At 29.9% G+C, this 6,670-nt stretch overlaps 1 long non-coding RNA gene across 1 annotated transcript; it reads right to left on the bottom strand.

Annotated features, from left to right (window-relative positions):
• Nucleotides 1-1,518: 1,518 nt before the first annotated feature.
• Nucleotides 1,519-2,400, bottom strand: LOC140919529 (uncharacterized). Its single transcript, XR_012162162.1, has 2 exons — nt 2,140-2,400; nt 1,519-1,760 (listed from the first exon to the last, which is right to left on the bottom strand). It is a non-coding gene; the product is annotated as an uncharacterized lncRNA (long non-coding RNA).
• Nucleotides 2,401-6,670: the final 4,270 nt, after the last annotated feature.

Raw genomic sequence — 6,670 nt, 5'->3', positions numbered from 1 at the left:
AGTCCTTTATTCCTAAAAATATCAAATAAAGTATGAAAATATGAGTTTATTTGAAGATTTGCGTAACAAATTTGATGAAATTTGTATTATATTGAAGGATATAATTAATTTTATGAGTTTTGATTGAATGTTTTTTTGAATTTTTGTATAAAAAAGGATACCATTGTTGAAATTTTAAAACATAAAATATCAAATTGTCACTTAAAATTAAAATAAAGGACCAAGTCGGGAAAAAAAAAGATAAAGGACTAAAACGTTACCTGAAATTAAGTTAAAGGACCACAAATGTAATTTAGCCTATAAAAGTATTTTAAATATTTTGACACTTGAAAAATATATATACGGGAACTAGTTTGATTCTCAAGATATATGAGTGTCTGAAAAATAATAAGGAGGGTAATCATTTTAAACAATGGATTTTGCTTCGCCTCGAAAAAGCAGTCACACGAGACATACTGGAGTCATTATGCAAAAAATGGTTGTTATCTTCATTCATTGAATCTTGGGACGGAGAAGAGCATAAGGATCGAAGAATCAAAGAAAAAAACAAAAATTTATCTATAATGCATAAACCTTAAATAATTTACTCATACTCACATGATCCATGCATCTTTATTGACACTTTACCTATACTCAATGCATCACACACAAATGAATCGTTCATACCTTATCATCCGAATTGCAAATATCATATACTTATTATCCACCTTCAAGATTGGACCAATTACGATCTACGCATCGGTAAACAATCCGAAGACGATCAATTTCATTTCTATAGATCTACGCATCGACAACCAATTCCAAGACGATCATTTTTAATTTCTATAGATCTACGCATCGGTAACCAATCCGAAGACGATCATTTTTTATTTCTATAGATCGAAGCATCGGTAACCAATCCGAAGACGATCACTTTCATTTCTATAGATCTACGCATCGGTAACTAATCTGAAGACGATCATTTTTAATTTCTATAGATCCACGCATCGGTAACCAATCCGAAGACGATCACTTTCATTTCTATAGATCCAAGCATCGGTAAACAATCCGAAGACGATCACCACTTTCATTTCTATAGATCTATACATCGGTAACCAATCCGAAGACGATCACATTTTTGTTTCTATAGGTCTACGCATCGACAACCAATCCGAAGACGATCATTTCTAATTTCTATAGATCTACGCATCGGTAACCAATCTGAAGACGATCACCTTCATTTTTGTTGATCTACGCATGGGCAACCAATCCGAAGACGATCATTTTGCACATTTAAAAAAATTGTGCATCATTCCCACTTTAACATTTCATGGGCACTTTAATACATGTGTTTGTTACTGGACAAAATTTGGGTCCTTATATTTACTTATCTTTTACCTGATAACATGAAAACGAATACCATTGTTATCCATATTTTCATATTTTTCAAGTAAAATATAATTAAATAGGGGTAGCTGTAGTACCCTAATTTTGTCCATTTTGAAAAAAAAAAAGGAAATATGTATTTAAAAAAGGAAATAAAAATAATTACAATAAATATTTTCATTATGTCTCATAAATTTACAATTTCAAATCTATTTACAATTCTAAAATCAAATCAAATTAAAAATTAAAAATAAAGCCAAATTAAATTACAGTAAAAATTAAATCAGATCAAGGCATGCTATGTTGACTTTGTTCACTGCCAAACCCTGCTATGTTGATGATGACTGCCATTGATGCACAAACCATGCTTAATGATACATCTGTTCCTGTTTTAACTAATTTGAGAAACATAAAAACATAATTTTTTAAGTCAGTCTTGGTACTCATTGTGCAGAACAAAGAGACAAATTTTAGAGTTTAAAAAAAAAGAAACTAAAAGACAAATAAAAGCTCAGCAATGAACGAATCAGAACAAATAATCTAAATTTATGAAGGCATCAAAGGTGCAGAAAAATGCAGATGATGAGCAAAGAAAACGAAACATCAAACAGGACATTGATGGAGAAAGACCAAGGCAAGAAAGAAAACAACTAAACAGATAAAAAACTCTATATATACGCCCTATCAAATTTCAAAAAAAGGGGAAGGATCTGAGATTGATACTGATAAAAACACATAAAAAGAAAGAGAAGAAGAAGAAACAAAAGGCATCACCGTCCCAATTTCCACTGCACACCACCGTATCTGTCTTCATCGATATCTGAAAAGACATGTATCTTCTCATTATCTTCATGGTTGCTATTTTTCGAACATTATATTATTAGATTGGAAGCTAAAATTTGAAACTAGAGTTTGGTTTATTTAAAAGATGAAATTTTATTTTGTTTGTGTGGATGTTGATTTTGGTTGAGATCATTTTAGTTGTGATAGTAAAGCTTAAAATTGGTTTTATTTTCTACTGGATGCTTAGCTTCAGATTTTTCAATTTGTGCAAAGTTTGCTTTTTTTGATGATAGACTTTGGGAAAGCACGCTTGCTTGCCAGCCTATATGAACGGCTGCTGTCGGGCTGTTCACGATACTTTGCTTTGCTATTAGCTAGTCATTATAGCCTTGCTAGTCATTATATTCCCATAACTTATTTCCATTTAATTAATAAAAATTCTGGTTTGATTTCTATTTAATTTCCCTTTATTATAAAATAATTACAAATATAATTAAATGATAATAAACATCATTTATTTTATGAGTGGGTTGGATATATAAGAGTGGTAACCCATATAACTAATGCCTTAATATCTAGGGTTGAGATGAGGTGTCAAAATCTCTTAGGGATCCTGAATGATTAGCTCGTTGTTGTTGCCGCGCTTCCTTAAACTTTCCAATAGGTGGTATCAAAGCCATGGTTCGACTTGGTGGAGGAGCGGGAGATCCTAGTGTGGATCAAGCCTAGTGTTGTGGGTCACTCACACTTAAGGGGGAGATTGTTGAAATTCAAGTGTGAATGGTTAGTCTTACATCGATTAGGAATGGAGAAAATTTTAGATATATAAGATAGATGACCTATAGACTCACTACCTTAAGATTTTGGGTGAAGGTATGAAATCAAGATCTCTAAGGGATCCTAGATGTTTAGCTCATTGTTGGTGTCGCGCTCCCCAGAACTCACCAACAAAAATCAAGGAAAAACTATTTGATCTATTTTATGACATTGTAGATTGCAAATAAGATCACCTTCACGGGCGGTCATCTTGTTTACTTCAAGGGTGATATTTCTCTAAATTAAAGTTGTTGAATTACATGTGAAGTTGCCTTCTATTTGAAAAGTGAGTCATCCTTGGAATTTAATATCTCTTGGTAAAGGATATTATAAGTTTTCCTCCTCTTTCAAACATATTGTGAGGGTTTTGTCTCATGGATTTTGGTCTTTGAAGCCATGCATTTTATACCTATCTTAGTGGACTCCGAAATTTCATCCTAGAAAGTAACAAAAACTCATATTCAATATTGTGCTAGAATTTCAGGGATTCCACAAGAATATTGGTTTCCACAATTTTTTTCTTCTATTTCTCGATGAGTTGGAACTCCCATCTCCCTAAATTAATCTACAACTAGAAGTAAACGTTCTTTAAGTCACTTTGTTCATGTTCTTATGGAGATTGAATTTTCTCAACAACTACTTGATAAAATCTTGGTAGAAAGCCAATGTTGTATTTTAATTATTTATTTAGAATTTGATAAATTGTCTTCTTTTTTGTCGATTCATTTGGTCATACTCTAGATAAGTGTTAAACAAGAAGTATGGTTTCTTTAAACGAACTAATTAAGTAGTTAGTCAACCTAGTCAAGGAGGTGTCAATTGTTCATAAAGAAAACTATATTTCAAAGACTAAGACGGCTGGACGTGATAATCCAAACCTAATCCAGCTACAAGTTTGTGCGATTTCAAAAGATAAAGGAAAATTTGTGGAGCTGCAAAAAACTAGTGAGAAAGAGGAATTAAGAAAACGAGTATCATGATACTAACCATCTTTTGGGTTTTATGAAGGTTTAATTCATAAAGATTCAAATGAGAAGATTTGCTTTACTAGTAATGAGATTATTAGTTTAAAGGTTGATTCTCCTAATAAGATTATTCATGAATTCTTTGGCAGCAACTCCTCTTACTCAGTTAAAACAATTCTGCAGTTAACTAATGATGTCAATCAACCATCTTGTAGGATCTACTTAAATGTAGAAGAAATAGTCGTTGTTATGAAATATCTAGCCAATTGAACTGCCATGATACAGAGAGAGGAACAATTATTGGCTTTTGAAGTGATACAACGATGAAGGATGAAACTATCGCATAGTTCATCAAACCCTTTCTATGCAGATTCAAAACTCAAATGTTGTTTATGATATGCATATCTTGAAGAGTTATCATGATCAAGGTTTTACTAAGGTTGTTTCGAAGTCAAAAGATAAAAATTTAGAGCGAACAAATGTTTATAATATTCATTCTATGATTGATTCTCATAGTGCTATTTAGTGTAGTTTTTCTTTCACTTTGCTTTTTAATATGTTATCATGCATGGGTTAAAATAATTCAAAAACAGTTGATATAGTTTATAGACAAGTCAACCTTGGTCATCTCACGAGGATCTCTAATATAACGATAACCAAAATAAAAAAGTGCAACGAAATAAATAAAAAGAAGTGGTTTCGATTTGAAAAGCAATTTTAGAAATTAGGGAAAATTTGCAAGTAATCAAAACTTCCAATGAACCGGTAGCAGGGGAACTCCCTCGAATCTATCACATGTTCAACAAGTTATTCATTTGTATAATTCTAATCTTGTTTGGTCATAAAGTTAACCAATTAACCATCAATTAAATTCATAAGAATCCCTACTGATTATGGAATAAACATCTCAAAGCCTAGAATTCGATCAACTGTGGTTATAGAACAAGCGTCACAAAATCAAAGTTAATTTAACAACCATATTCAATCAAACCTATAACTAAATTATACAGAACTTGTCAACCTCGATTTGAAATAAACTAAATCAAATGTTGAAATCACTTTGAATAACCTTAAAGCATATTCACGATCATTGAGAAACAAAATCGAAATTCATATAATTAAGCACCAATAGAGATGACAAAATTTTAGACAAGACCAAATGTTAAAGATTGAAAAGAAAAGATATTGAATCATATAAACAAATTAAACATAGAATTCATACTTCAAGATTCTTAAATAGAGTTCCCTAACCAGTGGATTGATCTAGGGACTTAACCTTTCATCAAAGAGTTTGCACAAAACATAATTTAGTAAATATGAAAAACCGCCAAAGCTAAGATCAATAATACTCACCAAATCTTATTTATATTATCTTCCTAGGTTAATGAGTGGATTTGACTGAGAAAATGATCCAAAAGATGTTAATTAGTCCCACGAAAACTAATCTCGTGAGTTAAAACCAAAAGTTTCACATTAAACTTAACAACTTCAGTAATTTGCATTCTAAACCATCCATGCGTCGCTATTTTTCTTTCGCTTTTGCTTTTTCTACTGTCTTTTGACTCTCTTTTCTTTTTCCTTTTTTTTTCTTTTGGGTAAGGTCTATGTCCCCTAATATTCTTATTTTTTCTGTTTTTATTTAATCTACTTTTAGCATTAGAAAAAAAATTGGACATACCCAATGTGACATTATTATATTTATTTATAGTTTAAGTTAAAATTATTGATGAAGTAAATAAAAGAGGTGAGAAATGTATAAATCCATCTTCACAAAGATTTTTTTACAAAAGTGTAAACAATTTTATTTTACTAAAATATTCAAATCAAGTTGAGATCTTTTTCATTTCTTTATTAAAAGAATTGATTTTTTCCATTATTATGATTTTGGTGAATAAATGCTCAATTAAGGCCGCATGCATATTTTACAAATATAATTCATTGTGAAAACAACATGCCCATTCCAATTCCTTTTAAATTAAAAATACTTTCAGCAATTGGCACTTTTTTGTTTTGTTCATTTTACACTTAGGAAGAATAAAAAGAGAAAAAGGATTGTATAAATTTATTTTTAAAATGGTTAAATATGTTTTTAGTTTATGTAAAATTCAAAAAATTATTTTAAGTCTTTAATAAAAATTTCTTTGATTTTTAGTCTCCATAATATTTTTTGTCAATGTTTTATCAATTATAAAGTTAACTCATGTGTACCATTCAAATTTTTGTAGACATATTTAAAATATTGTTAACAATTTTCCCATAAAAAACCTAATTTTTTTTAACAAAGTATGTGTTATATATAATTTTTAAACGCTAAAATTTCACGAAACTAAAATAATAGAAATTTTGAACCCGTTGGCATATACTTCTGTACTAACACATAATATATAGTGCTTATGAAAAATATTATGGAAACTAAAAATCATAAGACTAAATACTAGAATTTGAAGTTTTTTAAAAACTAAAAACATATTTATTTTTTTTAGTATTTAGTGAATTATGAATTAACACTTACTATTTACTATGTAAAATCAAAGAAGTTATATATATGTTAAGTTGTTTAAAATTAAAAATTTCTTTTACTGAAAAATTAAATTTGTTTTGCAATAACCTTATTGGTAACATTTGGGACAAACTATACGAACTAGGTAATGACCTTGTTCCATTAAATTCCGATAAGCTTTCTTATGAGTCATTACAATAAGCCTTGTGTCAAAGTCCATATATGCATGCACCTATATATA

This window comes from Cicer arietinum, chromosome 3 (genome assembly GCF_000331145.2).
Source record: "Cicer arietinum cultivar CDC Frontier isolate Library 1 chromosome 3, Cicar.CDCFrontier_v2.0, whole genome shotgun sequence".
In the NCBI taxonomy this organism is placed as follows: Eukaryota; Viridiplantae; Streptophyta; class Magnoliopsida; order Fabales; family Fabaceae; genus Cicer; species Cicer arietinum.
Note: the sequence above shows the minus strand (reverse complement) of the source record. Positions and strands in the feature narration are given on the sequence as shown.